The following is a 19,308-nucleotide window of genomic DNA, read 5'->3' as shown; positions in this document are numbered from 1 at the left end:
TACCCACTTTTTGGCAGGAGGGTAATGCACTGTGAGAAGTTCAAGACTGATCCTGTATCATTTGCTCATTGATCCCATTTGATTTTACCCTGTAACTGCTTAAGTCATGACCCTTTGTCTCTGAACTTGATTCAGAGATTCATCTAGCCTGTAATGAATTTAAAGGAATAGATATTGGTTTGGTACTTTATATTCAATTCTGTTGTTCTATACTGTATTTTATATTTTATTCCACTCTGTGAATGATTAATGAGATTCCATATTCTATGTAACAGCCTTAGTCCTCCTCTTTGTCTTTGGGAAAAGCAGCTCATAAGTTCAAAGTTCAGCTTCCCTCTCTGAAGCTAGATGTATAAGCTATGGCTCTTCCATAATCACTGCTAATTAAAGAAAAACTCTGAGCATAGAAATTGTTATCTCAGAAACACCTGCAAATCATGTCTGCCAAGAGAAGTTTGTTATTTCGTGCAACTTCAGCCTCTGAGAAACTGAATGATATCTGCTTTCCATCCTTGAGAACCAGACTAAGTTGACCTTGGCCCATCTTAAGGCCCCATCCTTGTAAATTTTAGGCCAGGCGCCTTCAAGTCTAGTGCTCCTGTCTAGTATCTTTGACCTCAAGATGTAGCTGGATCCCATAAATTCAGAAAGCATTCCTTGGAGACAGAAAGAGGTAGGCCTGATCACCACATGTACTTTAAGCCTACCTTTCTTCATGTTACCAATCATAATTTCCTAACTCCATGATGCCATAATAAATTTTTTGTTCTGTTCTTTGTTCTATGCTTATAAAAATGTATTGCACCTTCAATTTGGGGTCTTTTGGCTATTCAAGGGGTCAAGAGATCTGCTTTATTGGTGGGTAACACTCCTACTAATAAAATACAACTTTGCTTGGTGAAGTCTGCCTTGATTCACCCTTTTGTTAAATCTCAAATGCAGCTCAAAATACAGAATGAGATATGCATGTCTGAATACAGCCAACAAAGGAAACAACTTATGCTTGTGATCATCTTTTTTTTGGCTTCACAATAATAACTGACATTGACATTCCAAATGGGCAGCATGACTTCATCAGCACAGGCCATGCCATACTAACCTTATATCTTTTCTTGACAGGATTATTAAATCAGAAGGATCAAGGGGGAACCATTGACATAATTTGCATAGATTTTAGCAAAGCATTCGACAAAGTATTCCACAATATTCTTGTGGAATCGATAGAGATGTGGGTTAGATGATAATAAAATTAAATGATTGTGGAACTGGCTGAATGGCTAAACTCAAAAAATGTTTCTCTCTTGGCTTGGCAGGTAGTCTCCGCTAGTGTCCCAGAGATCTGTGCTTGGCCCTGTGATGTTAAATTTTCATTGATGAGTTGGATAAAAGAATAGGTAGCATGACTATAAAATTTGTAGATCATAATAATAACTATTAGTAACTAGCATTTATATAGTGATTTAAGGTTTACTAAATGCTTTACAAATATCTCAATTGATCCTCACAACAACCCTAGGAAGTGAGTGCTATTATAATCCTCATTTCACAGATAAGAAAACTTAGACAGATTAAGTGATTTGCCCAGGTAATACAGCTTGGTTGGTATCTGAGTCCAAATTTGAACTCTGATCTTCCAGACTCCAGGTCTAGCATTTATTCACTGTACCACCATTGGACTTGAGGCAGGAATAAGGGGAAAGGGGATGGGGTGGGAGTGGGGTGACAGAAGGGAGGGCAGACTGGGGAAAGGGGCAATCAGAAAATATATGCCATCTTGGGGTGGAGGGAGGGTAGAAATGGAGAGAAAAAAAATTTAAAAATTTTAAAAGAGGCAGGAGTGATCTGGGTTCTAATTTTACTTCTAGTACTAAATGCATTGCTGTGGCCAAATCACTTCATCTCTCAAAGCCTCAATTTCCTCAATTATAAAATGGAGATAGTAATGGGACTTGCCCAGGGTAACATAGCTATTAAGTGTCACAGACTAGATTTGCACTCAGGTCTTCCTGACTCCAAATTCAGCACTCTATCCACTGTACCCCCAGTTGTCTTTTTTTGTGGACATAGATCTGGGAAGGATATCAGACAGTCAGAATCCAAAAAGATCCTGACAGGCTAGACCATTGTGCTAAGTCTGGTAAGAGGAAATCCAAAAGGAATAAATGTAAAGTCTAACACTTGGGTTCAAGAAATCAGTCTTACAAGTACAGGATGGGAGAGATGATAACTAACATTTATGTGCCACTATGTGACAGCTACTGTAGTAAGTGCTTTGTAATTATTGTCTCCTTTGATCCTTACAACCTGAGAGAAGTAGGTGTTATTATCATCCCCGTTTTACAGATGAGGAAACTGAGGCAAACAGAAGTTAAGTGACTTGCCCAGGGTCACACAGCTAGTAAGTGACTTGCCCGGGGTCACACAGCTAGTGCTCTATCCATTGTGTCACTTAGCTCCTAGTTAGAAGGACCTATTAGAAGTTTTCTGAAAAGGATCTAGAGGTTATAGTAGACTGCAAATTTGTTATTAATCAGCACTATGTTATGGCATCCCAAATGCTAATGTGATCTTGAGTTCCAGAGAGCAAGGTGAGAGCATTAAAAGAGGCAGAGGTGCCAGGAGCGAGAAAGTCATAGTCCCATCGTGCTTAGGGTAAACAGACAAGGGCAGACAAAGGGCAACCCCAAAGAACAAATGAGTAGAAATTGCAAAACAGTAAATTTAGGCTAGGCGGGGTGGGGGGGAGGGGGCGACGACGGACGACACTTCCTAACAATCAGAGATATTCAGATATGGAATGGTCTGCCTTGTCTTTGTATTCCCAGGGCTTCATACAGTGCCCGGTACATAGTAAGCACTTAATAAATGCTTACTGACTTGATTGCCTTGGGAGGTGATGTATTCCTCAACCTTGAAAATCTTCCATTAGAGACTGAATGGTTCCCTGCTGGATATGCCGTGGGGGGAATTGCTTTCAGATACAGATTAGTCTAGCTGGCCTTTGCAGACACTTTTGGCTCTGAGATTTGGTGATTTACACAGCGCTTTCCCTCTTTGGTCACTTGATTTGGTCATCCTTCTATTCCTACAAGTTAGGTTAGGTTTAAGTATTACTCCTCCCATTTCACCGATAAGGAGACGGAGGTTTGAAGGGACCTTAGAGAACAATTATTCCAACCCTCTGTTTAGGATTTGCCTTAGGTCTAACAGGTCGTTATTAACTAGGATTTGAACACAAGACCTCTGATGGCAGAAATAGTCCTCTTTCCTCTCTACATGCTTCCCTTAGTGGCTGGCCCCTGGATCACAAATACATTGGAAGAGAGGGAGATTTTGTAATATACTTTATAAAGTAACTGAGCACGGGGCAGCTAGGTGGTGCTGTGGATAGCACACCGGCCCTAGAGTCAGGAGGACCTGAGTTCAAATTCGCCTTCAGACACTTATTAGTTGTGTGACCCTGGGCAAGTCACTTAATGCTGCTTGCCTCCCCAAAATAAAAAACAAAAATAAAGTAACTGAGCAAGAGATGAGAGAAAGAAAGACAGACACAGAGACAAAAGGGAGGAGGTTAGAGGAGATGTGGGTTTGTATAGAAAAGAGAAGGGAATGGGGGGGGGGGGCGGGGCGCGATGCCCAAACCCTTTGAAGAGGCAAGGTGAGAGCATTCTCTATGGCAGCTCAAAGTGTTGCCCATTATCTACCCAAGAGAGCTCTCTTACTATCTATGATGCGAGAGGATTAGAGATAGCATGATATAATGGAAAGAGATTGGCTCTATAGGTAGAGGAACTGTGTTCGAAACCTACATGCAAAGCTAACTCCTTTTGTGACTTTGAACAGATCACTTCTCCTTCCTGGGCCTCCGCTTCCTCAGTGATTGACAGCTAGCGCTGATCACTGCAGCAAGTAACAGATTAGCAATTCAGAATTTTCTAATCCTATTTCCAGCACTGATTTGCTCTGACAATTTGGGACAAGATGTTTCCCCGTCCAAGGCATAAGAACAAAGAGACAAATCTTCCCTATTTGTCTGAATACAGGTCACCTCTGCATCCAGGTCGCATTCCTGAAGTGAGTTCTTTCTGAAAGGAAAGAATATATATGTGTACCCTAAGAAATAGTTGCACACATTTTTAACATGGAATTACCATACAGAGAATATATTTACTGTGAAAGTTATTTTTGCATTTCTTTCCATGCAAATAAAAATGTTTTATTCATTTGTTATCATCGCTGCTCTCTTCGTCTTCTTCACTTTCATTGTCATTCTCTTCTTCCCAGGCTCCCCACAATATGCCATCTTCACGTTTTAAAAGCCATGGATGACAAACTGAAGATACATTCTTTCCCGTGTGCTTAGAATCCCATCGCACCGCAAACCTACCACAATGACTATTTCATTTTTTTCTGCCTGGTGTGGGGATGCGTCCTCCCTACAAGATCAGAGCTCTGCCTTTGGGAGTCACCTTCAAAAGGCTTTTTCACTGTCACGTAGAGGGCTTGCAGCCCTGAAATAGATATTGGGTCTGACTTTGATGAGCTGATTTGAAGAGCAAGGGACAGAACACTGGGCCTTGGGGTCAGGAAGACAGGACTTCAAATTTGGCTTCAGACAATTATGACTCTAGGCAAGTCACTTAACAGCTCCCTGCCTTAGTTTCCTCCACTGTAGAATGATGATCATAATATACCTACCTCATAATAATAATACTAAAATAATATGTATTTTATATGTATGCATAGATATACATATGTACGTATGTGTGTACATGTATGTGAATATGTATGTGTGCATGTGTACGTGCGCTGTGTATATACATGTATATATGTATATATGTATGCATATATACATACATATACATACACACCTCACAGGGTTGTTTCAAGAATCAAATGAGATAATATTTGTAAAGCACTTAGCACAGTACCTGACACACAGTAGGCACTTAATAAATCTGTATTGCCTTTCCTTCCCCTTCCCATCATCATCATAAACATAACTTCAGATGTCTTCTAAATGCACCTGGAATGAACATGGCTGTATACTACAGTTGTTGTTCAGTCATTGCCAGCTCTTCATGACCCCATGGACCATATCACGCCAATACCATCCGTGGGATCTTCTTGGCAAAGATACTAGAGTGGTTTGCCATTTCCTCCTCCAGTAAATTAAGCCAACCAACGGTTCAGTGACTTGCCCAGGGTCATACAGCTAGTAAGTGTCTCAGGCTGGATTTGAACTCAGGTCTTCCTTACTCCAAGCCCAGCACTCTATCTACTGAGCCACTTAGCTGTCTCCATGTACTACAGACATGATTAATAAAAACCACTACTCATATCTCATACAAGTCAGATTTTTAAGGCAAATATGGTCCATATTCAGAGCAATTCAGTAGTTTCAATGAAAAATCAGTCTTCTAAATAATGGTCCATTTCAGCAGGCTTAGCGGAAAGCACTAGATTTAAAGTTAAAGGCCTTAGGATTGGGTCCCAACTCTGACACTTACTGACACAAACTCCCTATTTCCTCAACTGTAAAATGGGAGGGTTGGACCATTTGGCTTCTTAAGTTCCTTCCAGCTCTAAATCACCATTTATAAGAACTTTATAATCATGAACTGTTTTGTTATACTCAGAAGTTCTATATTTAACATGCTATTGGTGACTTGAGAAGGTCAATTTATAAGCCAACAGATTTCCTTTCTTTTTATCATTCATTCAACAAGTATTTATTAAGTTCTTACTGAGCTAGGCACCGGAGATATAAAGATAAAAATAAAATAATCTTCTCTCAAAGAGTTTACAGTCCCTCTGACAACCTAGTCCTAGATTTCTATCCTTTTTCTTCCCCAGCATTGGAATAAAGTGGGCAGCCAGGATGTTGTTATCTGAGGCAGAGAATCCATTTGTCTTTCAATGTCTGGATTTTTTTGAGTGAAGACAGGAAATACAGACAAATGCCAAGCCTGTTGGCTGATTTGCTGAGTGTCTAATAGGGGTCCAACATGGTGGGATACAAGAGCATTTTAAGCAGTTTTGTGGACCAGATGGAGGATTACAGCTTAGATCTCCTATCTGTGTGCAGAGTGGTGTTTCAGAAGGATGAATCTGGCATCTCTATATAGGACAGCTTAGGGAGGCAGGCTGGAAACGAGGAGACTCTTTTGCTCCTGCAGTCATTCAGGTGTGAGGTGATGAAGGCCTGAACTAGTGATGTGTCAGTGGATGGGCATGAGAGAGAGGAAGAAAGGGGAAATGGTTAATGGTGAATATGAGTGGAGGAAGAGGAGTTGGAGGGAAGAATGCCTCCAAGGCTTCAAGCCTGGGTGACTAGTATGGCAGGAAGGATGATGAGTATGGCCTAAAATGCATAGTGTTGGTGGGAGAAATGAGTCTAGATGTACACCAGACCATCCAATTGAATTCTAGGAGGGCGATCAAGGACGGAGATGTGTGGATCATTTGTGTAGAGGTGAGGACTGAAGCCAGGCTACAGATGAGACAGGAAAAGCTCATTGGTTTTTGGTTTTTGTTTGGTTTTTTTTTGAGACTTGTCCCTATCTCACCCAGGCTAGAATAGCAGTGGCCTCTCATGGGCCTGATCTCACCACTGATCAGTAAGGAAGCTTTGACCTGATCCCTTTCTAACTTGAGCCATTTCGCCCTTCCTTAGGCAACCTAAGGGCTTCCCCTCCCAGGAACTCCCTATGTGGGTACCAAACAGGAAGGACATCCAATCAGCTATTGCCCTATTTCAGCTCAGAACTCTCGAACTCAAGCTATCCACCAGCCTCAGTCTCCCCAGGAACAGGAATTATAGGAGAGTACCACCATACCTCGTTGATTTGTAAGGCTATCTCCACAGAAACCTAATGGCCCATAGAAAGAATGTGTTCAAAGAGGATTGTAGGAGCATAGATCTGGAAAGGATGTCAGAGCAGGGACTTTAGAATTCATCTGGTCCAACCTCTTCATTTTGTAGATCAGGACCCTGGGACCCAAAAATGCTAAGTGCCTTCCCAAGGTCATATCAGAGGTAGAATTGGAATCCGGGTCCTTTGATTTCAGTGTAGGTCTATACTACTCTGACTTCTAAAAGATGTTCTTCTTTATTCCCCAAAACTGCCCTTTTCATATCCATTGGCCTGTTGCTGATTTGGCTTAGGGTATTTCAATACAGAGACTAGCTCTTTTACATCTCAGTGTCCCACAAAGTTCCTGGCATAATACTCTGCACCTCATAGGTACTTAGTACATACTTGCTGAATAGTAAATGAGCAGCTAGAGTCCTCCCAGCCCTCACAGTGAAGTCATTCATTCTATCAATTCACAAGAAGACTGAGACCCAGGGAAGGGCCAATGGCCAGAGATTCTGAGCTTGGGATTGGGAAAATCTTGGGATTTTCTCTGGATCTACTACTGGGCAGAGCCATAAGTAGACATTCTAGCCCCAATGCATTTTCAGTTGGAGAGTGGGGATTGCAAGAGAATACCATCCTCTGGAAAGTGGGATGCAGGAAGGGAGGGAGTGGCAGGCAGGAGGAAGTTGGGAGGAGGGAAAGGCAAATTTCAAGAGAGCAATGACATGGAGAAGACCCCCTGGATAGTGATTAGGGATTGACCATGGATTGTCATGCTCCTTAGTGTGAGGCCAGGTCCTGGGAGGGTGGGCCAGAGCCCCGTTTCCAGAAGGAAGCATGCCCCATTAATATTGGCTATTCTTAGTACCCTGGGACAAAGCCTGATCATAATATCCTACTTATGGCTCTCTCACTGGGGGACACTGGGCCTTGTTGTCCCATGCCTGTTTCCCAATATGTAATGGTATAATTCTGTTTCCCAGAAATTTCTATTGCTAGCTCCTCCTCCTGTCTAACTCCAAATAAAATCCAGGCTTGTTAAGCAACCTCTTCATTATGTTATCCTGTCAGAAAACCATTTGACCATACCTCTTGAGGGAAACTTAACAGAAATACAGTATGGAAGAGGAAAAGCCAATTTAGGCCTAGAAGATGGAAAATTCTTTCCTATCCCCCCATGCTAATCCTCTCCAGGTGTTTCAAAGACAGATCATAAAAGTTATTTCTATCTTCCTTTCTGAGATGACTTAGGAGATTTGCACCACATGGGGGAAACTGTTGGGTCATCTGGAAATCATGAGCAGGGCCTTGGGCCAAAAGCTCTGCTCACTTCCTTCCATTTCATAGGTCCCCATCATTACTAGTCCCTGAGACAGCCTAGGACCTCTCCTGGGCTCTGCCGATCTCTCTCTTGTCCCATTCACAACCCCATTAGGCAGGGAATAATGATCATTCCAACTCTGAGGAATGGGCTTTTTAGGGGGAGGAGAGAACAGAACCATAACTAACATGGATAGAATGGAGATTTGTCCAACGGTGCTGACATTCAAAGAGGGCAGGCTCCTAGACCATTGCTCCTATGCATCATCATGATTCTCTTTTTTCGGGGCTTGTACTCCTGACCAACCCCCACAGGGGCAAAAGGGTCAGATCACCACCTTTCCCAAAGGAGATTATTGAGGGAGAATCGCTTTGGTGGCTGAATGGAGGATGAATTGGAGTGGGGAGAGACTTGAGGCAGGCAGACCCACCAGCAGGCTGTTGCAGTAATCAAGGCTTGAGACGATGAGGGCCTGCACCAGAGTAGTGGCGGTGTCAAAGGAGAGAAGGGGGCGTATTCAAGAGCTATCACAAAGGTGAAATCAGCAGGGCTTGACAACAATTCAGACGATACTATGTAACTCTAGGCAAATCATTTAATGCCTCTGAACTTTAGTTTCCTCCTCTGTAAAATGGGGATGTTAGTAGCAACTACCTAGAAACTTCTCATAGGGTTCATTAGAGGAACAAATACGTTAGCATACATAAGTGTTTTGAAAACCTTATAGCACTAGATAAATGTCAGCTGTTGTTTTATTTTTGTTATTATCTCTCAGTTAGTCATGTGGGTGCCAATAGCTCCCCAGAGGTAGCAAGCTGTTGTTAGTAACTACCAACATGTCTGTCTAGGACAGGAGAAATGTGCCTCTGAGTGCTTCTCCCCAGTATGCTCCTTCAGGGGGACAGACAGGGCACCCAGCCCCTCCTAGTTGGTGACACAGTCCAGGGACAGGTCAGGATGGAGGAACTCAAGGAACACCCCTTTCTGTAGAGAATTAGAGGAACTGAGAGGGCAGCTGCTGTGGGAGCTGAGTGATGACTCTCCATGGTGGCCAGACCTAGAAGAAAAATGATTCTGTTCCCCTTCAACATCCAGAAAGGCTCCCTTGGGTGAGCTGAGCTCATTATTAAACGTTTCTATAGCACTCATGCATTCCAAAATTAACATTGTATTGGTCAGTCCTCAATTCAGTTAGTATTATATGAGGCTGGGGAACATGTGTCAGACTTAATAATAATATCTGATATTTATGTAGCAGTGAAGGTTTGCAGAATGCTTCACATACATTATGTCATTTAGCCCATAAAAGGCTTCACAGGATCCTTACAACAACCCTGTGAGTAATGTGCTTTATCATACCCATTATACATATGGGAAAATTGAGGCTGAGAGTGGTTATGTTACCCAGGGTCATATAGCTAATAAGTGTTTGAGGTAGTGTAATAGGTGATTTTGCCTCAGGCTGGTTCCCTGTTAGTTTAGCTTCAATATTAGAAGAAAATGAGATACTTGTAGGTCATTTAATAATTAACAAAAAGAGATTTATTTAACCATAGCATAGAAGAGATATTCAACAAGGATACTGCAGAATTTCGCTTGAGTAGCTGCACTTCCCCACTCCCTTGCCTCCATAGGGATACATAATCTGGTTATCAGGGCAGGGTATGGTGGCTCAAGTCTTGGTTTATCTGCCAAGTATGAAGGATCTAAATCCACAGAGGTGGCCTTTTTATGCCTTTACATGACCAGGAAACCACATCAGTATGACCAGAGGCCATTAAATAGCTGCATCAACAGAGAGGACCTTGAACCTTAATCTTAGGAGCAGTCCCCTTGCCATTTAGGAAAGGCTATATAGCTGGGGCATGGGAGACGGGGGGAGGCGGGGTAGAGAGAAAGAGAGAGAGAGAGAGAGGGAGGGAGGGAGGGAAGGAAGGAAGGAAGGAAGGAAGGAAGGAAGGAAGGAAGGAAGGAAGGAAGGAAGGAAGGAAGGAAGAAAGGAAGAAAGGAAGAAAGGAAGAAAATGAGAGAGAAAAAGAGAGAGAGATCTTGTCTGGTAGAAAGTAGGATTCAAAGGCAGTACTTCTTGTCTCCAGGTCCAACTTTCAAGCCACTGTGTGAGGCTGCTTTCTGACTTAGAGTCAGAAGACTTAGATTTGAGTTGCTGCTCTAGCATATACTAACTGTGTGACCTTGGGCAAGTTCTTTGACTTCTCTGAACCTCAGTATCCTCTTGTAAAGTGAGGATGGTAATACTTGTCCTACCTTTCTCACAAGGCTATTGGGTCTCACAGGTGCTTCATAAGCCATAAAATGCTAAAGAAACATAAGCTCATTTTCTTCTACCCAAAAGGCCAACCAAGAGGCAGAGGGAAGAGATATGAATTTGGAATTAGGAGATCTAAGTTCAAATCCTGGCTATGCCATTTAAGATCTGTGTGACCTCAGCCAAATCACTCAGTTCCCTCCCCTGAATGGCTTCTAAATTCCCTTCCAGCTAGAGATCTACAATTCCAGGACTGGGATCTTCTTCCCTACAACAATTATTAGGGGCAGAAGAAGCTAAATCAACTCAAGCCTAGGAGTTTGGTTTTTAGGGCTTGTGGTAGGTTCCCTAGAGTTCTTGTCATTTCCCTAAGACTCAGGGTTGGCCTAGATGATAAGAGGCAACGTAGACAGGACACTGGACCTGGAGGCAATGAGATATGAATTCCAATTCTGCCTCTAACTAGCTAACTAGCTGTGTGACCTTGGACGAGGCATTTAACTTCTCACGACTCTTCAATTTCTTTCTCAGTCAAAAAAAAATTGACAGAGTAGAACTCAATAGCCTGTATGGTCCCTTCTAGTTTTACATCTATGATCCCACAAGGGACCATGACTTAGAGGATGTCAAACAGCCAGACAGAGACCAAAGCAGGTTCCTAAGTTGGACGCTCTCCATTTCCAGGCTGTTCTAGAGCCCCTTTGCCAGATCTAAAAAATGGCTTTGCTGAGGGAAATGCTGGGTCTACCATTGACAAGAATGAACCAAACCACATGGGTTTCCTGAGTACCTTAGTCTCAGGAGTTGTTCAAAGGTACCCTCTCATCTCATCCTGTAACATGTAAATTTATGCTTCATAACAGGACAGGATGAGGCAAGGCTTTTTTTATTTCCTTTTCTTTTTTGCTTCTATCACACACATTATCTTAATAAAAATGCATATCCAGGCACACGCTCCACAAGAGTCCATTTTTGGAGACTTTCTCTTTGGGTGCATCAGTGCTGCAGTGAGAAATTAGAAAAGGCAGTTTTACTCAGCAGCATCCACCAGCTTCCTCCTTAGCAGCAAGAGCCTTGACGAGCCCCAGCTGAGAATAGGTATTCAGAACACAGCCTCCCTCCGAGAATCCTAAATGGCCGGTGGAGGAATCCTAGTTGCTGAGTCCATCTGTTAAGTGCATTTTGCCCAGTCTCATATCTCTCTTTCCCTCCCTCAAAAGCCTTTCCTATCCCTCTGTCTCTGCATCCTAACACACCCATGTCTTTTTTGTCAGCCACTTGAAATCATTAAGGGAACCTAATTAGGTTTGTCAATCCCTGGGGCTGTCTGGGTGGCGAATAAGGCATTTTATCCACTGTCCATTAACAGTCTGTTGACTGAAAAAGAGGCAGCATTTTCCAAGTCAGTGCACTGCTTGCATCAACTTATTTTCCAGGCAGTGATTTCCTTTAGGAAGCTGGGAGTTGCACAAGTTCTTGGTAGCCCATTCAAACCTGGCCCACAGCACAGAGCCCCCTGGCCTCCTTAGGGGCTTGTCTGAAACAAGCTGCCCCAGGACTTAAAGTCAGGTGCCAAAGGGGTCTTAAGCCAAGTTTGTTTGCGAGTCTCCCAAATCCTACTGGGGGAATGGAGTAGGAGCTAGGGCGAGAGGTCGATAATCCTTTGGATTTTATTAGACTCCGTCCTATTCTACCAGATGTTGGAGAACATTCAGATACGTTTTGGTGGGGATTCCTTGTGGGTATGGGTTGGACTAGGCAGGGGTTCTTAACAGAAAAATGCTTTTCAAAGTATAAAATAAAATGCAAAAGACTACAAAGGAAACCAGTTAGATTGAAATATTATTACGTATATATTTTATGTATAATAACAATACATATATTATATTATACATATTATGCTATATTATCTTATATCATATCATATTACATACAAGTTCACAGACTCCAGGTTAAGAACCGCTGGATTCTAGTTCCTGGGGTTCCTTTCAATTCTCACATTCTAGGTAATTACAATTCATTTCAGTTCAAGAAGATGGGGTTTTAAAAAATGGAGTGAAAAAAGAAAGAAAAGAAATTAAAAAGAATGCTGGATCTAGAAGCAGCAGAGCTGAGATTGAAACCTTGCTCTGTAAGTCAATCTCTCTGGGCCTTAATTTCCTTATCTGTCAAATGAAGGAATTGGATTAGAGGGCCTCTGAGATCTCCATTGCTTTTTAATCTAAAGTCAGCAAGCATTTATTCAATACCTACTCTATGCAAGGGACAGCTGAGTGGCACAGTGGGTAGACCACTGGCACTGGAGTCAGGAAGACTCATCTTTCTGAATTCAAATCTGGCATCAGATACTTGTTTGCTGTTTACCTCAGTTTCTTCATCTGTTGAATGAGTTGGAGAAGGAAATAGCAAACCACTCCAATATCTTGGCCAAGAAAACCCCAAATGGAGTCACGAAGAGTTGGCCATGATTAAAAACAATAAAAAACAAAATAACTCTAGGCAAGGCACTCTTTAATGGCCAGGATATAAGGACAAAGATGATCAATGGCCCCTGTGCTCCAAGACCTGATAATTTACTGTATTCACAGGAAAGCTCTTTAGTCGGGACTGAGGAGAGATTCACAAGTAGGAATAGGTAACAGAAACTCCACTTCTCCAGAGGATCAAGTGATGCATAAAAAGGAAGCCCAGGTCATCTGCTGTTAGGTTTTCAAAGCTGATCCAAGATGGAACTAAAATTGCGCTCCATGCCTGGGTCCTGACTCCTTTCTTCCACTGGTCTGGATTAGCAAGGTAGAGAGAAAAGAGGCCTGCTGGACGCACAGGTGGTGAATGACAAGGGCAGGATTTGAGCCCAGGGTTCTCTGACTTAAAATCCACTGCTTTTCCCATCACATAACGTTGCCTAATGTTGGGTAAGCAGGTGGGAGACCTGCTTAGATCCTGAGAATTCAATAGAAGGTCAACTCGACTTCCAGCCTCTGCAGAACCAACCCACTGAGGTCTCTCTCTCTCTCCAGCTTGCTTCAGAACTTAGTATCTGAGACACTTGATTTGAAATCCATGCTCCGCAAGGGTCCCATAGGAAAGAGCTGCAGTCTGACTTTCTTCTGAGATCCTTACAGCTTAGCTTGTGAGAGTCCCACATCAGCCCTGCAAGGCCTTTCTATCAGATATTAAAACAATAATAACGACAATAAAACTGGCATTTACAAAATACTTTCTTCATTGCAGCTTTTCACAGCTGTCATTATCCCTACTTTATAAATGAGAAAATTGGGATTCAGAGAATTATTTGCCCCCTCAAACCCACAGCTAGTGAGTTTCAGAGCCAGAGTCCAACTCAGAGCTCCCAAATCCAAGTCCAGCAATACCCCCCTCACCTTTAAAATATTTGTTGACAGTTTTTGTTTTTACAATATCCATCTTACCAAGAAAATCTTATAATAAAAAATAAAAAGGGGGGAAAATTCAGAAAACTAACACATTAATCAAGTTAAGCCATTATATGCACGCATAGTCTCCACCTCTTCAAAGAAAGAAAAGAATTAATGTCTCAGATCTCTTCTTTGGGGCTAAGCTTGGTCATTACAATTATATGACTCAATTTCATTTTTTTATTCTTTCCATTTATACTTTTGGAGTCATGTGTAAATTTTTTTTCCTGGTTCTACATACTTGACTTTGCATTCATTCATCTTTCTCTGTATTCTTCATATTCATAATTTATCCTAGCGCAGTAACATTTTAGTACTTTCACGTACCAGAAGTGATGGGCATCTATCTACTTTGTTTCCAATTCTTTACTATCACAAAAAAAATTACTACAAACATTTTGGCATATATGGAACCTTTTTTAACTTTGACATCTTTGGTATATGCTATATGCCTAGTAGTGTGATCCCTAGATCAAAGGGTATGGACATTTTAGTCACTTTCTTAGCATAATTCCAAATTTCTTCCCACAATGATTGGACTGATTCATAGCTATACCAATTGTGTAGTAATGTGGCCAATGGCCCTTTCCAACACACTGTACTGAAGAATAGGCAAGTGACCAGGAGCTAGAGTGTTATAGAAAATGAAAAGGAGTGAGTTCAAGCCCTCTGCTTATTCAAAATCATCATGACTCTACCCAGAATGGGGGCTCCTGGGCTATATGAGAGGATATTACTGATATTGATTTCTCATTTTTTTTTACCTCTCAAAGTGTGGGAAACCTGGATTTAGGTCTTTTTCTCTAGTAGCTAAAAGTAACTGTTGGTGATCTGATGAGAAAGGAGAGGTTGTTTTACCACCCATAAATGCCCAGAGAAATCTCATGTAGGGGTATAGCCAAGGGCAATAACTAGAGAGTAAATCCTTCCCAATAGGAGGAAAAAGGGCAGTGGTTAGACTAGGCTAGTGGAAATCATATTCTAAGAGTGAGGTCCAGAAGAAGAAGGGATGCCTCCTCCCTTTCCCGTGAGAGTTTAATAGGTGAAACTTCTTGTTTTACCTTTAACCAAATGGTCCAAAATTTAAACCTGCACTGAGACTTTTTGGAGACCTGAGAAAATAAATATATTCCAAATAAATAAAAAATAAATACTAGATAGTTTAGGAAGGGAGAGAACTAGCCACTTTGGGATGATTAGGAAAGGTTTTCTATATATGTGTGCTCTTGAGATGCACGGTGGAAGTAAGGGATTCTGTGAGGCAGATAAGAAGAGGGAATACATTTCAGGCAGGAGGAAGAGCTAATGCAAAGACAAAGAAATGGTAATGGAGTGCCATTGTATAACTTCCATAAGGGTAATTTGGAGAGACCATAGGGTGGATGAAGAGGTAGATGAAGAGGCTAGAGAGGTAGGGTGAGGTGAGGTAGTGCAGAGTTTTAAATGCCAAACAGAAGAGTTCATATTTGATCCTAAAGTCAATAGGGAGCTACAGGAAGTGATTGAGTAGGGGGGTGAAATGATCAGATCTGCCCTTGAGGAAAATTACTTTGGCAGCTTTGTGGAGAAGGAATTGGATTGGGGGAGACTTGAGACAGGGACACCAGCTATTGTCCAGGTGAATCCAGGTGAGTGGATTGTAGGTAATGTGGTGGCTGAGTAAGTAGTGAGAAAGAAACTTGTGTGAGAGATGTTATGGGGATAAAAACAACCCAATTTGCAAGCCTGACAGTGTTGTGCCAATGTCAGCTCTGCTCACTGGTTATCTCCTAGCATTTTCTAGAACTCCTAAGAGAACATCTCCATAGAGTCCTCTGGATTGACAGCAGCAGCTCTTGGGGTGCTGCAGGCATGTTTATATCTCAACATCTGATTGAGCTTTGCCTGATTGTTATGAGTGTTCCTTCCTCAAAATATGTGCAATTCCCCATGTCAATCAAGCTCTTTTCAACAGCAGCTGCTCACAGAACACTTGAAAAAGTAGTTTTATTTTGAAACCCTTCCAACTCCAGCTTGCATCATCCCATCCATGCTAAGAGAGCCCAGTGGCTGGTGGAGAAAACCATTGCCTCCAGCGCACAGCCATAACGAATGAAAGGAGAAAGATAGGCAGCCAGCAAGTCACTGGCCTTTTGCTATTTAGGGTATATTTGAATGAGAATAAGATCTGTTTCATTCCCCCATCCCCACTTTATTTGTTCGGTGTCGCATTCCCCACCTGGAAGGTACATTGTTTGCTACTGGTAACAGCCCTAGAGATCCATGTGTGGCCTTGACATCACAGCTGGTTGATGAGCAGATTATGGTAATGTCATAAGCAGGAGATGATGTCTCCAGGTAGGGAACAGACAGTGGGGGAGAGCAGAGCCATAAAGGTGGGCTGGAGGGCCATTACCCAATAGTGTGCCAGTGCATTAAGCAGCTGATGCCTGGTCTTTCCTCGATCTTTTGCAGAAGCATTAATCTGGGAAAAATATGTCTGTCTCTGCCTTCTTTTTCTACTTTCTCCAAGAAGCTCTAAGGTCTCTACCGTTGAGCAGCTCACTAATCTTTGTAATAGCTTTAAAAGTGACCCAGATCATAGGTCTTCTGGTCCCTGTTTGAGAGAGATGAGGAAACCAGGCATGAAAGAAGTTTGTGCTTTTTAACCTGTGCACAAGTTCACTCAGGAAAAGGCTGAAGTCAGTCTAGTGAGCAGCGTGAGTTGCATGCTTCCTGGGTACAGGGGATAGGGAATGATAGTGCACCTAGCCCCTGACAGGTCTCATGGTAAAGACTGGATAAATGTGCACGAAAAAAAATATTCAACAAAACCTAGCAAGTTCTAGCAAAGTAAATAAAATGGTGGCAGAGGAGCAAAATAGACAAAAATATATGCATCAATGTAACTAGAAAGAACAAAAAAAAAGAAGCTAAAACTGAATGCTATGTAATTATAATGACCAAGATTGGCCCAAAGCAGGAAATGGGAAAATGTACTTTTCTCCCTTCTTTGCAGAGGTTGGGGACTATGGGTATAGAAAATTGCATATGCTGCCAGATATGATCAATGCTAATGTATTGTTTAATTGTGCTGAACTGCTTTTTATCTCTCAGGTTTTTTTATTCTTTGTTGTATGGGATAGCTTATTGGAGAAAGGGATGTCAAAAATATATTTGGAAATGAATATGATGTAGAAAATTGATTAAAATTTATCAATTAAAAATTTTAAAGAGATATCTTAAAATTAAGATATTAACATCTTAAAATGTTTTTAAAAAGAAACATCTTAAACATTCTTAAAAAGAAACTAATTTTTATATCTCTATAGAGATGGATACAGATGTGCTGAAAGGGAGACTGAAGAGATTGGATTAGTTTGAGATTCAATCATAGCACCATAGATTTAGAATTGGAAGGGACTTTGGAAGCCATCTAGTTCAATCAATCAGGGCCATCACCAGTTGTCTTCACTTTTGTCTTGCCACTGGACTTAGATGACCCAGAAAGAGATTGATGTTAACAACTTTGTGCAACTCTACCTTGCTTGAATCCAATTCATGCACAAGACATCACCCATGATGTCTTTGGTCCTCTTTGGAAACAAAGGACGACAACAATTCAATCAGTCCCTTCATTTTAGGATAAGGAAACAGAAATCTAGAGAGGTTAAATGACTTGCCCAAGGTCACACAAGTGGTGGTGAAGCAAAGATTTGAACGGCACGTCTCTGACTCCAAATACAGCCTTTTCTCCAACTGTACTAGAATGCCTCTTCTGGGATATTGGAAAGATGGTCAAACTGTGAGTCAGAAGACCTATTCTCAAATTCCCTTTCTTCTACCCACTTACTACATAATCCTTTTAACCTCACTTTTCTGTAAAATAGTCATTCAAGAACCATTTATTAAGCACCAACTCTACAAAGCATAGCACTAGTAGCTGAGGAGCTACAAAGCTAATAAAACAGTGTCTCCACCCTTGAAGAGGATTGATCAGACCTGCCTACTTTTTACTTAGTTGAGAAGATTAGATGAGATCACAGTGATGAAAACGTGTCGCTGTGTTTTATGAATTGTACAGTGCCATGAGGGACTCTTATTACTCAAATGCAATAAGAATCACTGACCTTTCTGTGACACTTCACAACAACCCTATGTGGGGATCAGTCAGGTATTCTTGTCTCCATTTCACAGAAGTTAGTGACTTACCCAGAGTGATGCTGTGAGTATGGCAACTCAAAGATATGTGGCAAATCAAGGGTCTCAAAGGAGCTTCAATCTAGAGCTGGAAGGATCATTGGAGGCCACCCAGAACCACCCTCTGTAATGTTAGTGGGGGGAGGAGGTGTAAGATCTTCCCTGCCTATCAATAGGCCTCATGTGGAGCCCATTAAGAGGAGCTTGTTTGTAGGAAGGCTTACACACCTTTTGTTAATTTCTAATTAGGCACTGAGCCTAAAGAGTATATATTGTGAGAGGTGAGCTTTTGCTTTGAGGGCTTGCCTATGAGAAAGATGTTATGATTTGCCGGTCAAGACTCTGAGAGGCTGTATGTTCAGAGCTCCCCAACTCCTCACAGGTAAAGGCTCTCTTGATTCAATGGTGGATATAAAGTTTTGATTCAGGCAATAGAGCCCTGCCTGTTGGTCTTTATTTCTCTTCTCTGTATTTCCTGTGTTTGTATTTTATGTGACTGAAAAAGAAAGATTGTTGACCCCTGAAACAGCTATCTTTCCGTAGTAAAGCAGATCTAAGAACCTGCACTAGCAGCCATCCTGGGTATGCCAGTGTGGTTGCCCTTACACTCTCTCATTTTACATATGAGGAAACTGAGGGGTAAGGAGGTTGAATCACTTGTCCAAGGGTTACATAGGTAGTAAGCACAGGATCTGAACCTAGATCTTCTACCTCCTAAGCCAGTGCTCTTTCCACTGGACCATGCATGGGAGTCTGAAGTCTTCTTTATCTAGAAGCAGCTAGGTGATAAAAAGGATAGAACACTGGATGTGGAATCAGGAGTTCAAATCCAGTCTCAGACATCTACTGGCCTCAGTTTCCTCAACTGTAAAATTAAGATAATGATAGTAACTACCTCATCAGGTTGTTGTGAGGATCAAATGAGATAATATTAGTAAAGTACTAGCACATATTAGGTACTTAACACATGCTGCTTCCCTTCCTTCTAGAGCAATTTTCCCCACACCACACACCGCAACATGGTGGAAAGAGATCAGTTCCCTTGCCCCTGTGGCCTACTGTGGGTACTCAGTCCGCTCCTATTTCCTATGGGCAGCTGTAACTTGATGTCTCTCACTTGGGGCACAAGACGATGTTTAGGAGCAAGGGGTGTGATGGACCAGGGAATGGTGGTGATATTGCCAAAGCCAGTCTAACCAGGGGCAGTTGTAGCAAGGGAGGAGATTGTCTCTTTTCCTAGAG

At 42.0% G+C, this 19,308-nt stretch overlaps 1 protein-coding gene across 1 annotated transcript in view; it reads left to right on the top strand.

Moving 5' to 3' along the window:
* Window positions 1-19,308, top strand: part of ALK (ALK receptor tyrosine kinase) — a 1,045,272-nt gene that overhangs the window by 921,424 nt on the left and 104,540 nt on the right. The gene's annotated exons all lie outside the window — the stretch shown is intronic.

Source organism: Trichosurus vulpecula, chromosome 3, assembly GCF_011100635.1.
Source record: "Trichosurus vulpecula isolate mTriVul1 chromosome 3, mTriVul1.pri, whole genome shotgun sequence".
Classification (NCBI taxonomy): domain Eukaryota; kingdom Metazoa; phylum Chordata; class Mammalia; order Diprotodontia; family Phalangeridae; genus Trichosurus; species Trichosurus vulpecula.
The sequence above is the reverse complement of the archived record's forward strand: the minus strand, read 5'-3'. Positions and strand labels throughout refer to the sequence as shown.